The 22,269-nt window shown below is 36.0% G+C and overlaps 1 protein-coding gene across 16 annotated transcripts in view; it reads left to right on the top strand.

The window, feature by feature from the left end:
• PLEKHA5 (pleckstrin homology domain containing A5) overlaps window positions 1-22,269 on the top strand; it is a 246,680-nt gene that overhangs the window by 115,723 nt on the left and 108,688 nt on the right. The window contains exon 1 of one of the 16 annotated variants that reach the window (XM_020287596.2): window positions 10,731-11,929. The exons of the other annotated variants lie outside the window; for them this stretch is intronic. The gene's annotated coding sequence lies outside the window, so the exon portion shown is untranslated. Of the gene's footprint in view, window positions 1-10,730; window positions 11,930-22,269 lie in introns of those variants that run through there. 16 annotated transcript variants of the gene reach the window in all.

Genomic DNA, 22,269 nt, shown 5'->3' with positions numbered 1-22,269 from the left:
TCATATATCTCATGAGAAGCAAAAACATTTTTAAGATGATGTTTAGAGGGTCCCAGACGACCAAGGAATTTCCTCAAGGGTCTGTTTAACAGGAAATTATAGGGTTTCTTTCATTTGTCATTTAAATCAGAATCTTTAACCTGCCTTTCTCCTGAACAAGTCAGATAGGCAGTTGGACAGTTCCATTTGCAGTGTGGTAATTTGTCTGAATATCAGAATATGGACTCACATTTTAAGTCTTCTTAGAATGCTAGATATAATGAAGATGATCCCAGAATATATTCAGTCAGGGAAAGAATTGTAGAATACTGTTTGATGAAAGCAAGTTGAAATACTACTGGCCCAGACTGATTAAATTCCAATGCACATTTTCCCTCACATCTTTACATATATCATATTAATGCCATATCAGTTCTTTTCAAATTATGGTAAAATTCATATAGCATAAAATGAACCCATTTTAAAGTATATAATTCATTGATATTAAATATATTCACTTATAGTGGTGTGCAACCATCACCTGTGTCTAGTTCCAAAACATTTTTATCTACCCAAAAGGAAACCCTGTGCCCATTAAACAGCCATTCCCCATTGCACCTTCCCTCAGCCCTGCTAACTAGAACTAACCTACTTTCTGATTCTATGGATTTACCAATTTGGGGCATTTCTTACATATAGAATCATACACTATGTGATCTTTTGTATCCAGCTTCTTCGCTTAGCATAATGGTTTTGAGGTTCATCCATGTTGTAGTATATATCAGTACTTCTTTTTTATGGCTAAATAATATTCCAGTGTCTTATATAAATACCACATTTTTGTTTTTCCATGCATCCATTGATGGGCACTTGAGTTCTTTCCATTGGGTGTTATGAACAATACTGGTATAAACATTTGTGTAAAATTATTTATTTGAATGACTGTTTTCAATTCTTTGGGAATATATACCTAGGAGTTCAATTGCTGGGTCATATGGTAATTCTTTGCCTAACTTTTTGAGCTGAACTGTTTTCCACAGCAGCTGTACCATTTACATTCCTGTCAACACTGAATATTTATGCTGAGATCCTGAACTGATTCTGGGGCTTCCAGATTAAATTCTGAATAACCAGTAACCTTTTTGGTTAGATAATACTAGCAAATATTGTGTTATAAACTTTTTCAGAGGAATCTATGAAACTGGTTTTCTTTCCACCCCTACCCCACCTGGAGACAGGGTCTTACTCTGTCACCCAGTCGAGAGTGCAGTGGTTGGGACATAGCTCACTGTAACTTCAGACTCCTGGGTTCAAGTGATCCTCCCACCTCAACCTCCTGAGTAGCTGGGGCTTCACGTACTTGCCACCACATCCAGCTAATTTTTTTTTTTTTTTTTTTTGAGACAGAGTCTCACTTTGTTGCCCAGGCTAGAGTGAGTGCCGTGGCGTCAGCCTAGCTCACAGCAACCTCAAACTCCTGGGCTCGAGTGATCCTTCTGCCTCAGCCTCCCGGGTAGCTGGGACTACAGGCATGCGCCACCATGTCCGGCTAATTTTTTATATATATATCAGTTGGCCAATTAATTTCTTTGTATTTATAGTAGAGACGGGGTCTCACTCTTGCTCAGGCTGGTTTTGAACTCCTGACCTTGAGCAATCCGCCCGCCTCGGCCTCCCAACAGCTAGGATTACAGGCGTGAGCCACAGCGCCCGGCCTAATTTTTTTATTTTTTGCAAATACAGGGTCTTGCTATGTTGCCCAGGATGGTCTTGAACTCCTGGCCTCTAGTGATCCTCTTCTTTTGGGCTACCAAAGTGCTGGGTTTACAGGCGTTGAGCCACCACGTCCAGCCAGAAACAGTTTCAGTTTTTGCATTTGTGTTTCGGTATTCATGATTTGTTGTGCCAGTGATCTTTCGGTATCTGAACAAAAATTTTAAGAACAATGTTTAAGGAGTGCTTTCTTACTTCAATTATTGTACCTTACTCCTTTCTTGTTTTATCTTTTTATCTAATATGTAAGCAACACTTGAAATATTTAGATGATTTAGGAATCAAAGAGCTACAGATCTACAAGTAGATTATTTAGAGTTGGAGAATATTTCTGTGTAGCCATTGTCAAAATGTTATTATTTGATTGACAGTAATTTTGCTGTATAAGGAAGTGAGTTATGTCCTCCCTGTTTCAAGTTGAGTACATCTTTTGCGATATTTTCAGTTATGCAGAACCTAAAGTTTTGGCAGCTTAATCTTCCTTTTGTTGTTCATTGTTAATGTTTCCTAGTCACCTAATATACTGAACTGCTTTTTCCATGATAAATTACATTTTGACTAATTTAAGTATAGTTTATTAATTTGTCATACAATGTGATAGATCGCTCTTTGTGCCTACCAAACTGCTATCCACTCTTCCCTCCAACTTTCTTCCTATTGGAAAGAGTTCAGATTTTGTTCTTGTGATTTTTTTTTTTTTTCTTTCATGTGCTCTGGGAAGGTGAGCTTCCTCCGCCCCAATGTCTAAATAATAATTACTTTCAGAGAGTTAATCCTATTCCCCATTCCAGTGATTGGTTTAAGCTGAAGAGAGCTTCTATGGTTTAAAACACAGACCAATTTATTCTTTCATACAGTAAAGCAGTCCCACAGATAGGTATTCTCAGGTGGAATTAGGACCTTAGATTTCTTTTACATTTTCCTTCTTCACCATCCTGGAATGAGACTTTGTTTCTCAAGGTGACTTCGTGGTCCAAAATGGCTGTCACTATGTCCAAAAGGAAAAAATGATCAGAAAGGCCAGAAGAGTTAATTTTCTGGCTGAGTCAGCTCTCTTTAGAGCATTTTCTCTCAGAGGTCCCACATGACACTCTTGCTGACATCTCATTGGCTGTGCCTCATTAATATGGCCATACCTGGTTACAAGGGAAGGCAGGAAATGTAGTACTTAGTTGGGTGCGTTCCTTTCTGGAATAAAGCTGAGCAAGAAAGGAAGAATTAGCAGTGGGAAGCAGTGACCAGTCTCTGCCACAGCTACGGTTGTCAAAGTTTGACCGCTGTTGAGAGTTCATTAGCAGCTTTATAAGAGAACATTTCATTCAAAATCTAAACAGTAATATATGCACTGAGTCAAACTTGTTTTCAAGTCATATCGAATCTCATTTTCTTTCACATTGATTTGTTTACGCAATTCAACTCATCATCTCTGGACAGTGAGAGCCAACTAAGATCACAGCTTAGTGCTTTTAACATATTGACTGCCACACTAGAAAGAAATATTTTTTCCTTGGGGCCACAGTGTTTTATTATGAAAAAAGAATAAAAACTTCAATCCTTTCTAATTTAATGAAAAATTTGTTACTTTTAATTGTTCTCTGTGAGTTATATGCAACTTGAAAACAGTTCACGAGGCTCCCAAGGTGAAGAGACCTGTGAGTTACATATGTTTCGCAAGGCCCCAGGCTCAAAACTAGCGTGAGTTAAATACAACTCACATGGTAGTCCTTGTGGTGGTGGGTTGTTAGTAAAAGTCCTGTTTGATACTCAGTGAAGCTACTTCATGGGAAAAATCAACTTTCTCAAAGACATTTGTAATAAACCCAGACCCTTATGAGTCCTCCATGTGACTTATGCTACTCTGCTGATAAATCTCCTTTGATTGATAACCCTTCTCTCTTTAGCAGCTATCTGTGGCCTACTTTGTAATAGCCAGGTCCTTTTGTCTGAATCTTCACAACCTTTAACCCTGCTCTCCACCTTCCTTACTAAACCATTGCATTATAACACAGCCAAACTCACCATCTATCTCATTTTTATTCCAATTGTTTTTCATCATTACTTGCTATTTTCTACTCTCAAGATCCTACTCATTTTTTGCTGTGGTCCCCAACCCCCAGGCTCTGCTGCCACCCCTCCCCCACACACCCCCGGCCAACCATCTATGGAAAAATTGTCTTCCGTGATTCCTTGAAGCTGGTCTCTGGTGCCAAAAAGGTTGGGGACCACTGCTTTATTGGATTCAAGCTCAAAGCTCTTTTATTATGCATTTATCTCTGCTCTATCTGATCTACATGTCTTTTAGAACAGTATCAACTATATTGCATAATAAACTCTATGTGTCAGACACCTTTGTAAGGGTCTTAATGTTTTCATTCATTTCCTCATAACAATTATATGAAGGAAATGCTATTGTTATACTCATTTTAGAGATGAAGAACTGAGGTATAGTGGTTTTCCTAAGGCCTGATCCAGGATTCTGATCTAGGCCGTCTGGCTCCAGACTTCATTTATGCTGTAGCATCTAATATTCTTACTTGTATTTTAGTTGTGTATAATTTATCTATCCCACTTACCCATCCACATCTGTTTTGGACATTTCATTTCTTTTTCATTGTTTGATTCTTCCATAGGATCTAGCAAAATACTTGTTTTACAAAACAAGCATCACACTCTGCAGATACCATTAACCAAGGAATTAAATCTCAGCCAAGGTTTGTTGGACTTTTTTTTTTTTAACTAGACAGCAATATGTGTAACTTTTCCAATAAACTTCCAAAATAAGGATAAATGTTTTCCTTTAAAAGAAAAAAACTTGTTGGCCAAGGAATTTGTACAAATGAGGTGTGAAAATGGACAAAGAAATTTTTTCCCCAGTGCCAGAAATCTGAGTGTAGAAGTGTGATAAGGTAAAACTTGTTTTTGGTTTTTAAGTCTCTACATAGCAGAGAAATGTATATAGTTTGTTTGGTTTTAAGGGAGAATAGCCATACCCCAGTAAAACTTGGTGTGGGCAGTCAAATGGTCTTGGTTGGAGTTATCTTGACACAAGATAACATGATTTTGTCTGTTATACAGTATCATGATGAGTAAAAGATAAGTTATAAAGTTAGTCACTTTCTCAGGACCTTTTATTGAGTCAGTTGTAGAGATAAAAATAACTCTTAGGTCTCAAGGCTATGTCTCAGTAGTGAGTCCCCTTAATGTAGTCCTGTACTATGGTATTAGAACTTTTAACCACATGCTTTTAAGTAAGTCAAGCTAACACACACAAAGTAATCATTATGATAAAAGTTTCTTTGGGGCTTATTTGTTGATGATAATGAAACTGGCAATACTATCATATGTTTGATTCTATTCCTGCATCAAAAACAAGACCATGTGTCTTCCAGGCAGATGGTACAAGTATAGAATTGACTGTTAGTTTTTGAATAATAGATGTTTTGTTAGTAAATCATGCTGTAGAAAGCAACTTAGATTTTATGATTTTTTTCAGACTGAAAATTAATCTATACACAAAGTATGTCACATTATTATTTAAAAATATATATTCACATAACTATATATATATAGTTTTTTTGGTTTTTTTAATTTTTTTTTTTATTTCGGCATATTATGGGGGTACAGATTTTAAAGTTTCAATAAATGCCCCATTTCCCCCCCTTCCCCCAAAAGTCTGAGTCTCCATCATGACCATCCCCTAGATGGTGCACATCTCACTCATTATGTATGTATATACCCGCCCCCCTCCCCCCTCCCACCTGCCCAATACCCTATTAGTGTAGTGCCTATGTGTCCACTTAGGTTATATATAGTTTTTCTCAATTTTTAAAAAATTTATTCAAAGAATTATGTTTAGGATTTAGATAAGGAAACTAGAGCTAAATTTATATTTGTTTTTTAACCCGTACAGCTTTGGTTGTTTATTTCATATTCATAATTTCATATTTATGAGTATGTTCTTGAGTCTGAATTTATTGTGCTAGGATTTGAAAATTATCTCTCATAAAGCACAAGTATATTAGTTACCACTGCACATTTAAGGACAATATCAGTATATTTAAGTCTTTTTTATTCATTTATTTATTTTTTTTTTTATTTTTTTTTTTTTTGAGACAGAGTCTCGCTTTGTTGTCCAGGCTAGAGTGAGTGCCGTGGCGTTAGCCTAGCTCACAGCAACCTTAAACTCCTGGGCTCGAGCGATCCTTCTGCCTCAGCCTCCCGGGTAGCTGGGACTACAGGCATGAGCCACCATGCCTGGCTAATTTTATATATATATATCAGTTGGCCAATTAATTTCTTTCTATTTATAGTAGAGACAGGGTCTCGCTCTTGCTCAGGCTGGTTTTGAACTCCTGACCTTGAGCAATCCGCCTGCCTCGGCCTCCCAAGAGCTAGGATTACAGGCGTGAGCCACCTCGCCCGGCCTATTTATTTATTTTTTAAGACAGAGTCTCACTCTATTGCCTAGGCTAGAGTGTTGTGTCATCAGCGTAGCTCATAGCAACCTCAAAATCCAGGGCTCTGGCGATCCTCCTGCCTCAGCCTCCCAGGTAGCTGGGACTACGGGGCATGCACCACTATGTGCAGCTAATTTTTTCTATTTTTATTAGAGACGGAGTCTTATTCTTGCTCAGGCTGGTCTCGAACTCCTGACCTCAAGCAATCCTCCCACGTAAGCTTCCCAGAGTGCTAGGATTACAGGCGTGAGCCACGGTACCCAGCCCCCTATCTTTAAGTCTTCATACTACATTGGTCACATATATACTCTTTGGAAATTTTTTGAGAACTGTAATGGTTAAGGTGAAAATGTAGTTAAAAGATTTCAGAGACTACTAAAAGATTCACCACTCTGAATCCATTCTTTTTTTCCATCAAGGGAAATTGCCTTCAAGTACCCAAAGATAGAGAGTTTAAATATGCCAAAGGAGCTATAAATATAACCACACATTTCTCCTGTAGCTCAGAAGTTGAAATGCCATATGATAACAAGGGCACAGGGAAGGGGGATGATCAGTTTTAATGCTTAACATCATTGCCGCCTTTCAGATCTTCTCTCTCACTTCTGTTTGCATTTGGTTGTATGAGTGAACTGATTAGAGTTAGTCCAGGTTCCATGAGTATATATCATCTATTTATTGTGCAGAATAGTTTATGTGCACTCATCCCTATTGGCAGATTCTTTGAGATAGAGTATGTATGCCTCTAAATTTTGTTGGTCATGTTGGTTGTTCCCTGATACATATTCCTGGAACTCCCTGAGTGATGGGGATTGGGGAAGAGCTCTCTGAGAAGTAACAATTGAGCTGGACCCAAATCATGTAAATTGGTGAGAATGCAAGTCACGATAGAGTTCAGCAGGAAGCAGTTGTGACTACTAATCTCACATAAAAAGTAGGAAGGATTTAGAAAGGTCTGAAAGAAGTAAAGGGACTACAAAAATATCTAAGTCAGTGTCTTACTGAACTGCCTTTAGGAGGCCCAGCTTGTTCATTGATGACCTGAGAACTTGACATTCTCAAATTAAATGATTCCAAATCCTGTTAAAAAGCAAATATATTTTAGTATTTGCCACTCCCTAGGGAGGAAAATTCTAGTGTATGAATGGCTTTTTTCATTATAATTGGTCTCTTCCTGAGCCGGTATTTATGGATTAATTCGATTCTTAAATCACTCAACTCTTCCAATTACTTTTTCTAAGAGTTTGCTGTGTAGTAAAATTTTAGCTCTAAAAGCACACTAAGATAATTGAATCGTCTTGAATATTTCTCAGGTAGTTAAGTTGAAAATATCAGAACTGTTGTGTCACTGTCAAATGAGTATGACTAACATAATGTTTAGAAGAATTTGTTGGCCCAGCACTCACATTGGTTGTCTTCCCTGGTGGCGTGGAGTTTATTCCTGTACTAGTCTTTGGTTGACATAATGGTTACCTACACAGTAAATTCATGGGATATTTGGAACATACCTCAGGTTATCATTTGCTGTGAGTGTTTAACATCTGTTGTGAGTTGATTTAGTCCTTACCTGATTGCGAGCTTTTAATAGAAGATAATATGGGTATGAGAGAGAAAGATACCATATTTTGAAATTGTGAGTATTTTAAATTTACTTTTGTAATTACTGTTACTTTGGTTTTTCTTTCTTTAAATCATGAGGACATGGTATATGATATGCCTAGATAAATGAATTCAGAAATTTGGGGAAAAGGAGGCTATCGTTATTCTTACCTTTGTCTTTCTGTAAACTTGGGGTTTAATATCCAGTGTGGTCTTCTCATTGTATTTTCTGGACTGAAAGATTTGTATTAAATGACCTAGGAGGTAAAATGAGTATTCAACTGATGAAACATTTGCATGCTTCATGTTGTACAGCACTATAGGTACCATAGAGAGAAGAGATTGGTAGGAGATCTGTTCCTTACCCATTAAAAGAACTTCTATTTCCATTTTCTGCAGGTAAGGGAAAATGAAAAGAAAAAAAAAAAGAATTTCTATTTTGAGTATTAGTAATAAGTAAATGGATACCAAATTGTGGATCCAGTTGGGTGCTGGATATTGAGTTGTTTGGGCATAAGCCTGTTCTACAGAGTGAGTCCTGGAGAACTGGGTCACATAATTCATGGTCAGTGGTGGCACTTGCAAGAAGAGAGACTGGTCAAGAGTTAAATGCTACTGAGAAGTAGCGTAAGGACTGGAAATTATAGATACTACAACTAGATCTGCGGTCATGATCACAAATATGTCTGAGGAATGTGCTGGAACACATTATTTGGTGGGGAATACTTAGGAGGTCCTCACTGGACATTCTCTGTGACTTTTTAATGAAGCATGGTTCCTGCCCTATAGTATAGAGATAATGTGAAAAGAGAATCAGGATTAATTGAGATTTAGGATTCTCCACTGATTTAAAGAAGTTTATTAGCTCTGACAAAGTAGTTGGGGCATCAGCTTCCTTTCCTAAAATGTGGTTTGGGCAGAAGCGAGAAAGCTACACTTACCATTGCCACCATTTGGGAAAAGCTGGGCAGAATCTTAACAAGGCACTTGTGAGAATCTCCCTATTTATATTTTTTTCCTTAAATGAATAGTTTCTCTGTTAGTTTGGCATCTTAATATAGATATGAAATTTCGATTACATCTTAAATTCATGCTTTTATAACTGCTGCCACCTCTAACTGAACTCTCATCTTGAAACAATCCGGTCAGCTGTCACTTACTTTGTTAACCCTTTTCCAGATTCCCTCTGGGCATTTAGCCATTTCCTCTTCTGTGCTCTGCAAATCAGGTTATGTTATAATGATCTGTTTACAGCTTTCTCTCTCCTATTAAACTGTCAGTTCAGGCTGTTATGCCCTTCAAAGGAGGGACCTTATCTCATTCCCTCTTCTATGACAGTGTTTTCCCTGTGCTAGTCCTTCTGCGACCGGTGGTAGGTGGTGAAGAGGCCAAAGCCTGACAGGTGCTAGAGAAACTGTTCAGGCTGCTGGTAACTTCATAATCCAAACACTGAGTTGACTTGTTACTTCTCGGTATCTCTGACAAGCTTCCAGAGTCTCTGAACAGATCTCTGCTGCTTCATTTGATTATTTTTCTCCTGGCAGCCATATGCAGAACCACCATGCCACTGTGTGATTATGCAAACATATTGTGCTTCAGTTTTATTACAAAAATGTCTGCCTCCAGATGGGGTGATTTTATATCATATACAACAATGAATGCAACTAAACCGGCCCTGCTAGAATCGAATAATATAAAATTCCTTCTTAGTAAGATTTTAGAGATGTTCTAGAGGTAGTAGTGAGAACAGTGAAGGCTTTATTATATAATAGAAGGTTGAATTGGTTTGGGGGTAAGGACAATAAGCTCGCTACATTTTAACCTTCATGTATTCTGTTTGTAGGTTATGATTTATGTCATTTAAAGGGGGCTGTCCTTTGCTTTTAGAACTGTGGAAAAAAACGTTAACTTCATTGACTTCTTTTTGATGTTTCTGAGAATGGGTTTGTTTTCTTTTTTAGTGTGAGAAATTTAAACTGAACATATTTGAGACTAGCAAAACCTTCGTTTTGAAAAAAAAATGGGAAAGATCATGAATCACTACTTTTCTAAAACATATGCAAACCCTTCTGGTTACAGCAAACTGTGTTGGCTTGCTTATCTGTATTTCAAACTACATGATGAAACAATTTTGTTTTCTCAACTTGAGATGCTATTTTTAATTTTTGTTACAGCAGTTTCATATGAAAGGAATGTTTTAGCACCATTTACGTTACAGGCTAGGTTTAGTTATAAGACAACTCAGATTCAGGTAGCTAAAAAATTTTTATGTCATTAGCATTCTAATAAGATATTTACAATATGTTCTGTAAAATGGTTTGTCCACGCTCTGTTACGAATCACCATTTTGGGTAAAGGGCATGAACTGTGGAAGAAATAAAGTCAGCCATTAAATGTGAGTTAGCATTTAATTAAATACTTATTATGTGGTAAGCACTCTTCTAATTGGTGTACATGGTTTTTCTCATAAGGTCTCACAGAAATCTCATGAGGATTAAATTATTATCTTTCTTTTCCATATAAAGAAACATAGGCTAAGTAACTTGCCTGTGGTCGCAGAATGGTTGAGTTGGGCTTGAACTTGGATCATCTGACTCCAGAGTTGATGTGCTTTTAACCATTAAGTTGGACTGCCTCCCATGTAAATAGACATATAAAGAAAAGTTTAACGTCACCCAAAATTAAAACACATGTGTGAGGCCAGTTGCGGTGGCTCATGCCGGTAATCCTAGCACTCTGGGAGGCCAAGGTGGGAGGATCGCTCAAGGTCAGGAGTTTGAAACCAGCTGAGCAAGTGCGAGACCCCGTCTGTACTAAAAATAGAAAAAATTAGCCAGTCAACTAAAAATGAAACGAAAAATTAGCCGAGCGTGGTGGTGCATGCCTGTAGTCCCAGCTACTTGGGAGGCTGAGGCAGGAGAATCACTTGTGCCCAGGAGTTTGAGGTTGCTGTGAGCTGGGCTGACGCCACGGGCAACGCAGTGAGACACTGTCTCCAAAAAAAAAAAAAATGCGCACACATATACACACACACACAATTGGAACTGTGTAACTTTCTATTAGATTTGCAAAGAAGAAAAATAATCATTGGTATTCAGTATGAGCAAAGACATGGTGAAAGGAGAAATCGAATGCACTGAGGTGTGAATATAAATTGTTACATGGGTTTAGATAATTGGAATGAGCAATCATCAAAAAAAGGAAAGTTAGGAATATAATTACTGACATGGAAAGATGTCCATGGCATTTATTGAGTGAAAAAAAACAGGCTGCAAAGCAACATGCATAGTTTGAGTATGTTTATGTATGTGAACTCTGGCCTAAAAAGATGTTCATCGAAATGTTAACAGCTGGTTATCTCTTCTACTAGTTAGTATAACGTAGTAATCAAATGTCTGAGCAGTGGAAACACTGCCTGGGTTTGAATCCTGTTTGATCACTTGCTAGCATTGTGACTATGAGCAAGTTACTTAACTACTCTGTGCCTCAGTTTCTTCAGGAAAATGAAGATAACTGTAGAAGCTATCTTGCTGGGTTATGAGAGACTCAGATGAGTTTGTAAAGTGATCAGTAAATCCGAGCAGCTATCATCATTTTCTGGGTTTGAGACAAGTATGTATGCATCATCTTTGAAACTAACAAAAAAAATGTGTTTAAAGGAGTCATTTTAGTTGGCATGCTTACAATTTTAACAGGAAATACCCATTTATTTACAGCTAAGTATATTAGAATTCTCACTAAACGTTTTCTTCAAAAGCTATTTGCAACCATATATCTTGGTGTTTTTTTTTACCCTTATGCTATATGCTAATTTTAAGGGGATGGAAATCCTATTTTACTCTTATGGCTCGAAGGCATGCATAATCACAACAGATTCTTCCTGGAGGAGCTGCCTCCATCGCAGCTGCAATGACATGTTAGAATGTGACGTCAGTGTGGTGTCAGACTTCCAGAGTGGCAGGCCAGCCCGACTGCCACAGTGTATTTCCTTAGTGCTTGGTCCCCACAGTGCTCATTGGGAGCAGCTCAAAGACAAAGGAGTTGAGATTTATTTTTATTCCAGTGTTCTTTTTGCCTGTAGTTGACTGTCTTTTTTAAGAATGTGATTTTGATGAAGACCGGTGAGTAATTCTTGTTACTTTTGTGTATTAATAATAAATAGCTAATGACTAAATGAGCAGCAGTCCATTTTCTCAGTTAATGGTTCTGTGTTAAATAATCTTTGTAGCCCTGGTGCCAGGCATGGTACCTACATATTATAAGTATAAGATTTACATATTATAAGTATTTTCCATAGATGAATTATTGTTGTAGAAATGTAAATATATTCATTAGGTTTTCAAATGCTTGAACATTTTAAGATGTAAGGATTGAAAATGTCTTCCTCTTAGTCTCCCCTTAACTTTAACATGCATGAATACATAGCAGTCACAAATTGCTTTAAAGCCTAAAGATTGTATTTAAAATCTTCAAGTACCTTGTTTATTTTTTAACTTGCTCAGAGGAGAAGCTTGATATTTTCCCCCACTTACAGGGAATTAGAGGAATAATTCCTCAGATGTTTCTGTGGAGATACTAACAATTTTAATATAATAATGCTTTTTAAAAGTATATTAATACCGTCTAAACTAATTAACAATTAGTTGAAGCTGCTGCTATTTGTTTAATTCTTTAGTTATTTGGGCTGTTTCAGTGATGTGATTCATAGTAGGAATCCTTACTGATGTAAAATTTAAGAGCAATATAATAGCAGGAAATTATATGTGATAGACAGTGTTTTAGCATTTGAAGGAATTAAGAAATTTCTTAATTTTTTAAGCAATTAAGAATACTACTGCCATTGAGTTTTTTAGAGGCTGGGGGATATGCCTTTTAAAGATTTATTATTAACATTATCGATTCATATTTTTTTGAATTACACTACATAAATTGATTTAGTTGTTTTGAAAGCATTTTTCAAGAAGTAAGTTGTATTGGGTAAGTTTTTTTGTTTTGCTTTTAGGCGTAGCTAAATAATTTGTTTTTAGGTGTAGCTAAATATTTTGCTTATAACTTCTTTTAATCCATTTTGTATGGGCGGATGATATTATTATAACTTTGTATAGTACAAACTAAAGTCTACAAAGTCTGTTTTTATGCAGGTTCAGTAATAGCCTTGTAATTTCAAGGGCTTTAAAAAATTTTTCAAACAAAGTTTTCTCTTAAAGAATAGGTACTTTGTATTTTTTAAGTCTAGTTGAGGAAAAGGCAATATGGAAATTCTTAATAAATATGTTAAGTGTTTTCACTTCAATTTTCTGAAACTGTTGAAGAATAAAATTTACTCTACATATTTTTATGTGAATAAATAGCTGTTGAAAGGAAGTCATCTAAATCAGCTCTTTGTATGTTAATGTGCAAAGATAACAGATTTTAGAATGTACAGTAACTACCTCATACTACAACTCCTGGTATATTATACATTTAGCAGCATAGATATATGAGGGCTGTCCAGAAAGTATGCAGCCATGTAAATATAGGGTTTCAAGTTTACTTTATTTGACTTGACAGCCTTAATTCAATATCTGCAATTTTTTCCCTAAGTTGCAGAGTTTTCAACTTCCAGCTAAGACTCTGCCCAATTTAAGTATATGGAGAATTCGTGGATTATTTCAATTCCTTTTAAAAATTTATCTTGAATCTACTTAAAATATTTGAACATGATTTTAAGTTTGTATTTTAAACTTAATCAGTAAATTGCTGTGGTGGTGATGAATTGGAACATAGTGTAAATTTAAACAAAGCTGTTTTTGAGGCATTGTGACATCTGAGGTCATGGGTTGCTACTAAAGTTCAAGTGAGGAGAGGCTACTTCAACTTTTTTTGTATGAACAGGAAATTAAATCTGGCAAAAAAAAAAAAAAAAAAAAAAAGAAGAAGAAGAAAAGGGCAATGAGCAGAGCTGCTGGGATAATTTGAAATTGACCTAAGTTTTACTCAAGACTAAAGCAGTAGAGAATAGAGCACTTGTCTGTTTTCTAATGAATAAGGTATGCTTTGAGGAACGCTTTCCACCAATAATGTAGCCTGCTCAGAAAGTATAATTATGCTACTCTTTGTTTGAAATTTACCTTAGTAAAACTCAGATGGAATAGTATTATTGAAGCCCCTTATAGTCTTAAACTGTATTTTTGTTTCCTAGTGGTAGACAGTACAAAACCTTGTTTATGTTAGATGCTTAATAAATATTTTCAGCATGAATAAATGACTAAGACAGTTAAATAAATTAGGGTAGATATCTTGATCTGGGTATTAGAGAGTTTTTTTCTTCACTCTGAGATCAAAACCTGGCAATTATCTAGCCAATTAATAGCACACCATGCCGTGTACTGTGGTAGAAGGAAATGTGTCTGGAGTGAAATACTGCCACCACAATGTCATGTAGGGGCCACTGGATTTTCCCCATCTTGCTAAGTCATTGCCCATTCTGCTCAGCCTGCCTGTCTCTGCTGTAGGAAGTGGGGCTACTTTGCTATTCTGGATTGGATTTCTGTCCCACCCTTGCCTCATCTGTAAGTGAGAGATTTCTCAGTGCTTGGGGATAATGATTTGTCAACTAAACTGAGCCTTAATTAAGTGCTGTCTGTGTCGCATAAGTATATCGCTATTTGGATCTTTTCAGAATTTTAAAAAGTATGTTATTTTGAAATTTGAAGTGATAGAAAACCTAGGAGTGAAGCAAATAACCTTGTTTCAAAACGTATGTAATATAATAAGTTTTATATACATAAATATATTATTTAAAGCCTAGATTTTCAGCCACATTTCTGTGGCCGCCCCACCCCGATCTGTGCTGAACTCTAGCCATGTCTGACTACTGCTGATCCCACCAGGCTCAATTCAAATGGCAGTCACTTCTGTGATGCCTCCCTTCTCTTCTCCTTTTAAGCAGGATAGGTCCCCCGCCGGTCTCTTCTTTTTTATTCATTTATGGTTAAAATATCACTCTTCAGGTTTATTTGTTTATATTTATAACAAAGTGATTAAGGCTGTTTCACCAGTGCCTAGCTCACATTCAATGAAAAAAAAGTATTTGTCATGCTACAGTATTAACTGTTTTGAAAGTCATGGGGGTATCATTTGAGTTATAAGTAAACTAGCCTTTTGTTCTTGAAGTAATTATTTAAAGCTCATGCAGTATTTGAAAATGAGTAAATACTGTGCAATGAAGAATAGTTAAATGATTAACATTTTTTTTTTTCTATTTGAATCGAACCATTTACTTTGTCAGTTGGACTCTTTGGAAAGAATTTTGTTTTATCCACAATAAAATAATTGGATCTCTTCAAATTGTGTGGTGATTTATGTGTAGGTTAAAATTAGGCTTACTTTTTTTTTTTTTTTTTTTTTTAAGAGACAGTCTCACTTTGTCACCCAGGCTAGAGTGCAGTGGGACAATCATAGCTCACTGCAGCCTCAAACTCCTGGGCTCAAGCGGTCCTCCTGCTTCCGCCTCCCTACTAGCTGAGAATATAAGTACACACCACCTCACCTGGCTAATTTTTTTTTTTTTTTAATTTTTATTGTAAGGATGAGGTTTCACTATGTTGCCTAGGCTGGTCTTGAACTCCCAGCCTCATGGGATCCTCCTTTCTTGGCCTGCCAAAGTGCTGGGATTATAGGTGTGAGCTGCTGCACGTGGCCAGAATTAGGTTAACTTTCTAACGTGGTATCTGACCACATGCAAAAGAGTTGATGCTTAAGTTTAACTTTTTAAAATTTACTGTTTGCTTCCTTCCCAATGGTATATTAAACTTCTATTTAATTCATGTTACAATAAAATATTACTAATTGGCATTTATTAGGGAGTAGTAGAGTTGTCTGGATTAATGAAATTCTAAGTTATATATATTTAAATGCTATATTATGGCTTTTAAAAGACAAGAAGAATATCTCTGATTATTGAAATGTTTCTCAGTTGGAATTCTCCTTTGTTTTATTTTATTTTACTTCTTTTTTAATCACCAATAAGCTTGTTAGAAACGTAGTTTTTATTTTAAAAGTTCATAAGGTTTTTGTAATTGGCACTGTATGGTTAAAACAGAAATATGCTTAAACTGTACACAAAAATTCACCAGGTTTTACTTATTTTTTATTTAAGTGACTCTATAATCTTTCAAATATGTATTCTTTTAAACCACTAAAATATACCCTCTGATCATTTTTATTCTGTTATGTGGCTTTATAAGTACTTTTTTTCCATAGGTCATTCAATAGTAAACATTAACCTTAGATCATATTATCAGTGTTCCCCATTCATTAAATTATAGCTGTATGCAATCCACTGTACTCCATGTTAAAGGTGATGCAGAGAGCCAACAATTGTTTAAAGCAAGGAAGTTACTTATCAAGAAATCTAACTCAACTAACACATTGAAGTACAGATAATATTTGGTAGGTCTAAGTAATGTAACTTAGTGCTTTATCCTTTCAAAAGGGTGGGGATTTTGTTGTTGGTTTGGTTTGGTTTTCGCTTTTTGTTTTGGGTTCCCATTTTATAGAAAGAAGTTGAAGCTCAGCATGGAAGAGAGACTAAATAAGGGAGTGCCTGGTTACAAAGAGGTGGAGTAGGATGCCATTCAGAGAGTCTTCGGATGTCAGAACATCTTGTCCATGATAGATTTGTACAAGTTTTATCAATTAAAAAATAAGCCTTTTTGAAAAATCTTAGAGACTTACAAGCCTGCACTAGGACAGTGGCTGAGAAGTTATTAGCTGTCTACTCTCAAACGGTGATTTCTGGTGACAACCACATATATCACTTATTTCTTGAACACTTGGCAGAAAATTACTTTGGTGAATTTTTGTGTACATTTTAAGAAGCATACTTCTGTTTTAACCATACGGTGCCAGATAAGAGCTTCTTTCGTTCAGGTTCACTCAAATGACTTGCAGGCGAAAAAATTATCTTTTATTTTAGGCATTTTCGTTTTTGATTTATCAAGTGATATAAAACATATTCATGGCATAACACTCAGGATGGATGTGATAGGTACATTTTGTTTTTAACTAGCATAGTGTTAATTGAGTAATTCTTGCATTACTTCCCAAATTGTTTAAAATTCATTTAAAAATGTTCATTTTGTAGATTATTTTCCCCCCTACATTTCCCCAGGAAAGCTTTTTCAAACATGATTTAGAAATTATCTGTAAATAACCAAACACTAAAACAGGTGAATTGGTGTATGATCCTCTTATGTTTTGAACTTTTAATTTTTTTTTTAAATTTATTTATTGTTTTTAGTCTATAGTAATGGTTTCAGCCTTGCACTTGGAGTGTTACATCATGCACATACTTTTCCACCAGGGCTTAAGCCACCTCCTTTGGTTGGGTCAAGCAACATTTTTGGTGTCTATTGGGTACAACACATGCTTTACAATTGGTGCTATTTGTGCTTAAATTCTTTGATACTTGCAATGAGGGGAATGTGAGGTAACATCTCTAAATCTGTTGTGGTGATAATTTTGCCTGAACAGCTAAGGGTGGAAAATGATTGTGAAGCTTCAGATGGCAGAATGATGGAAAAGAGGCATTGGGCTTAAAAATGCAGCTGGAATTGGTTTCGTTACATCATTACAGTGCTGCAGATAGAAAGGATGTTGGGCTGGTGCAGGGCAGTGAGATGAGAGCAGGGAGGGAGGAGGTGGGTGCGCTGCCCTTCACCTGCTGTCGCTGGAGGAAGGGGGAGGGCCTTGAAGGAGAGTGTGCCTTTATTCCATTAGTGCCCTTGAACAGAAGATGAAGGGCACAAGTGAAAAGTATCATCGGCTATAGTAAGAGTCGGGGAAAGGGGCAGCTATTGCAAGGTGGGGATCTGAAAAGGAAACAGCTCAGGCCTTGGCGGGGTCTCTTACCCACAGCATGACTTCTGGCAACTTTCTAAATGCTGTGAGCCTCAGTTTACTCATTATAAAGTGATACCTACCTTAAAGGGGCTCCAAGAATTGATTGTCAGGTTTCAAGTACAGTGTGTGACAGCTGAGTGTGTGAGCAGCACCGAGTGGTAGCTGCTGTTATGGAGGTGATCGTGATATTGAGTGCTGGAGGTGAGGATCAGTGGGGCTTCTTTCCTTCCAAGAAATTGAAGATTATCCGTTTTCCAAACAATGAGAGGAGAAAGGATAGGAAATGAAGGGTTAAGACTCGAAGGGGCATTGGTAGATGGTGGGTAAGTGAATCACTGAGGTTTTAGCAAATGTCTGGAAGCAGTTAGTTCTAAGTTAAACAAGGCAAATGGCATTTAGAACTAAATGTGGGGAAAGGAAATATGTACTTTTCATGTTTTGGAAAAAAAAAAATTACAATCTTTTAGATTGCTTACTCAGTGGTTATTTCTTCACATAACCAAAGCTCAAGAATTCAGTTTCTCTCAAGAAAGGCAGGGCACTTTTTAGTGTTTTTCTTTTGTTCTTAAAACATTGGCTTTAATTGTAGGCACAATTTCTATGCCAGCATATTTTCAGTTTAAAAATAAATTGCAAAAGCAGTCATTGTGGCAGCCAGATTTCAACATAACATTTTTCTCTTTTTCACTAAAATGAAAATAAATTAAAATAGTTATCTATACAAAATATTAATGAACTTTACATTTAATAATTTAAAACTACTTTGGACTAGCATAGAACCAACTAACTTAACAACTAAGTAGAAGCTATAAACATGTTTTTAAAACTTAATTAAGATTTGATTGTTTGAGTCCCAGAGTTATAAAACATTATATGATTTCTATTGGTCATATCTCCCCAATTTTACAACAAACTGAAGAGTATAATTGTCTTAAGTATAATGAAGCTGTTGCCAAATTGATAATGTGTAAAACTTTAGTACTTTTTTTGGTTTGAGTAGAAGGATATTGAAAACAAGAGTTATAATAAGCACATGTCTGAGCTGCTTTGCTGCATGGTTTTCTTTATAGAGAAATACAATAGCTTCCATAGTTTCCACACCTCTTCTGCCCACTCCAATCTAACAATATGGATATGTGGCAGCTTTTATGGGTTGGGCACTTGTAAAAGTCCAAGTCATGACACTGGCTTCATTATCACAACTGCCAGAAGAATTACCAAATGGCAGCTGCCAAACCACTGTGCTATCCTATTTTTCTTAAACTAAATTAAATCCTTCTCTCTTTCCCTTAAGAGAAATACATGATTCACAGCAAATCATGTAAATAAGTTTGCATCTGAGTTTAATAACCAAAATATCCTCTATGATCCAGAGTTTTCTAAAATACATGTTATTCTTTGTACACAATGGATACATTTTCAACGATACTGCCATGGTTACACATATAAAATTTAATAAAGCTTGCTTTTTCTGACTGTAATGTATCACTCTGAAGAATAGTATTGGCTATTACTGATACTATGTTAATAGCAATTTCAATATTTACTTCTTAAATTTAAAAAGAAACAAAATGGATTTTGTATTAAAGCAGTCACTGGACTTGCCCATGAAATAAAGGTTAAAATACACCTCGCAGAAACAAATGCTCCTGCAGGGAAGAATTAAAGTGCTGTGGGTAATGAAGATGTAGTTATTAATTGGCCAAAACAGTAAAACATTTTTTTGTTAAAACATTATTTGAAAGTAGAAATAAAATCTCTTTAAGTCAGATTAAATCAGTATTTTACCTTCCCAAAGGAAGAATTTAGTAAAACTATTTTTTTCTTGTATCTTATAGAACAGAGAAATCTACATTTCAGTATACTACAGCAAATATTTTCTTTGGACCATGTGTAAGTTGCTTTGTCTAAGAAAAATAGGATGTTTCTTAGCAAATAGGCTTTTCCTTCCCCTTCTTTCTTGTTGTTATAATACAGTCTCATTTTATTCACTTTCCTCTAGATGAGCCACAAAGTTGTGAATCTTGATCGGCGTAAGCTCACTATAATAGTCTCATTTATTTCGCTATTGATTGAATTAGGCATGGAATGTCATATCAACTCTGGACTCTGTGGTCCAGAGTATCATTTTGTGATAATTGGGATACAGAAGCCAGCTTGGGCCCGTGGGGGTGCCTAACCAAAAGGGACAAGCCAACTCTATGAAGATGGCAATGCTGCCACATTACATAATCCTGAGTCATCGTCTCCTTGAAATCATAAATATTCTTATTTTAAAATCAGGAACAGTTACTTTCCATACTTGATTCAAAGAATATGTCATATAACAATTTGTTATACGTAACATTGCTCTAATCTTTTACTTTAATTTTTATCAGATTCATATTTTTTCTAGATTTTATTTTAATTTTTTTTTTACTAAATTTTGTACATTTAGTACTAGATTCATATCTGCCAAAATCAGAAATCCTGATGATTTAAACAACTCCTATGAGGCTAGGTAAGTATCAGATGCAAAATTTTTTCAGGCTGGGTGCAGTGCCTCACATCCTAGCACTCTGGGAGGCAGAAGTGGGAGCGTCACTTGAGCTCAGGAGTTCAAGACCAACCTGAGCAAGAGTGAGACCCCAGCTTTACCAAAAATAGAAAAATTAACTGGACATGAGTGGCGCACGCCTATAGTCTCAGCTACCAGGGAAGCTGAGGAGGGAGGATTGCTTGAGCCCAGGAATTCGAGGTTGCTGTGAGCTATGATGATGCCACTGCACTCTAGCCAGGAAGACAGAGTAAGACTCTCAAAAAAAAAAAGATTTTTGCATTCAGCAGGGTATTGCATGGTTTTGGTATTATTTTGGGGGGTGGAGGAGAATGAGAGTTTTAATACCAGATTTCATTTGTCAGTCCACAGTTAATTGCATTAAACACTTTAATTTCTCTCATTGTGTGATTTAACACTCCGTTATAAACAAAATAGTTCTTTAAGTTTTACTGACCTTTATCCTTTTTAACTAGAAATTTGGAACATCATTATTAACAAACAATTTTTTTCCCTCTCTTCTTCTAATCTTACAATTTTATTGGGATTTATTTTTTTTAATTCATTTATTTTTTTTTTCTTTTCTTATCACACAGGTTGTAGTTCATGTGGTTTGATTTATTGGGGTTTATATTTTAAATGTGTATTTTATGCCTGTGTTATGTGAGAGTGAGAGAGAATATGTGTGTGTGGTAATGGTGTATTTTTAGAAATGCCATTGGCATCCTCCTTTATAACCACTGAGAGAAGACTATAGCAATGTGGACTGCACAAAAGTGTCTTCCTCCAATGACCATGGAAAGGGAGATAAATATTAGCTTCCCCTATTTTCAGGGTGCTGTCATAAAACTTAAGTTTTTATAGAAAAGCACCTGCCACTTAAGAGTAAATTGTTCTGCTTCCACTAATAGGTTATAGGAGCTGTGTGGTTTATCAGCTTTCCCTTTTGATCTAGGCTGCTTGAAAGTGTAGCCCACATTTTCTGGTAGTTAGATATATAATTCATTTTTTTGGCTTATAAATATATAAGAAATGAAAAGGAATTAGGTAGACTAATGAATTTCTATTCTATCTCTGGTCGACATGTCATTTTCAATTTGTTACATAATTTGATGGAAATATATATGCCATTTCATATATATACACTGGTTGATTCATCTTAAAAGCCTTCAAAACCAGATCATTATTAAATGCAATAATAGTTCCATAGGGGCTTTAAAGCAGCAGGTCTTTCATTCAATATTCTGATTATAGTGAATGATTAAATTTCTGGTAACAAATAGTGGAAAGAGCATAACGCCAAAGAACAAGCAATTTGTGTTGCTATTTATCAATTTCTTGGTGTCTTTTCTAAAAGAGGCATGGATTCAATAATCTTATCCAGGCCTTTAGTAGAGAATAATCGTCAAATAGAGCTTGTGAATATGACTTATTTCCTTCAGCCCTGAACTCTCTGAAATACCATTTTTGTAAAAAGTGTTGTTTGTCACTATTTAGGAACCTTCTCTTCTCCTGCCTTTGCTAGCATAAAAACATAACTCATCTTCCTATGGAGCTTTTATATTAGAATTATTTTCTCCTTTAGCCCTTTGACATACTAGCGACAGACATATTTACCAGAGCATGAAAACCAAGAGAAATGACAACTTTACAGTAAATACTGAGTTGTGGGATAATATGAGTTTTAAACAATTAGAGTCTCGTGCCGTGTATCAGTCATTGACAGACCACATGTATGATGTGGTGGTCCTATAAGATTATAATGAAACTGAAAAACTCCTGTCACTTAGTACCATCATAGCCATTCTAACATCTGTGTTTGTAGTAGTGTGGTGTAAACAAACCTACTGTGTTGCCAGTCATATAAAAGTATAGCATTTACAATTATACGGTACATAATACCTGATGATAATATTTTTTTTTATTCTTTTTTTTTTTTTGAGACAGAGTCTCACTGTGTTGCCCAGGCTAGAGTGCCATGGCATCAGCCTAGCTCACAGCAACCTCAAACTCCTGGGCTCAAGCAATCCTCCTGCCTCA

This window comes from Microcebus murinus, chromosome 10, assembly GCF_040939455.1.
Source record: "Microcebus murinus isolate Inina chromosome 10, M.murinus_Inina_mat1.0, whole genome shotgun sequence".
NCBI lineage: Eukaryota > Metazoa > Chordata > Mammalia > Primates > Cheirogaleidae > Microcebus > Microcebus murinus.
The sequence above is the reverse complement of the archived record's forward strand: the minus strand, read 5'-3'. Positions and strand labels throughout refer to the sequence as shown.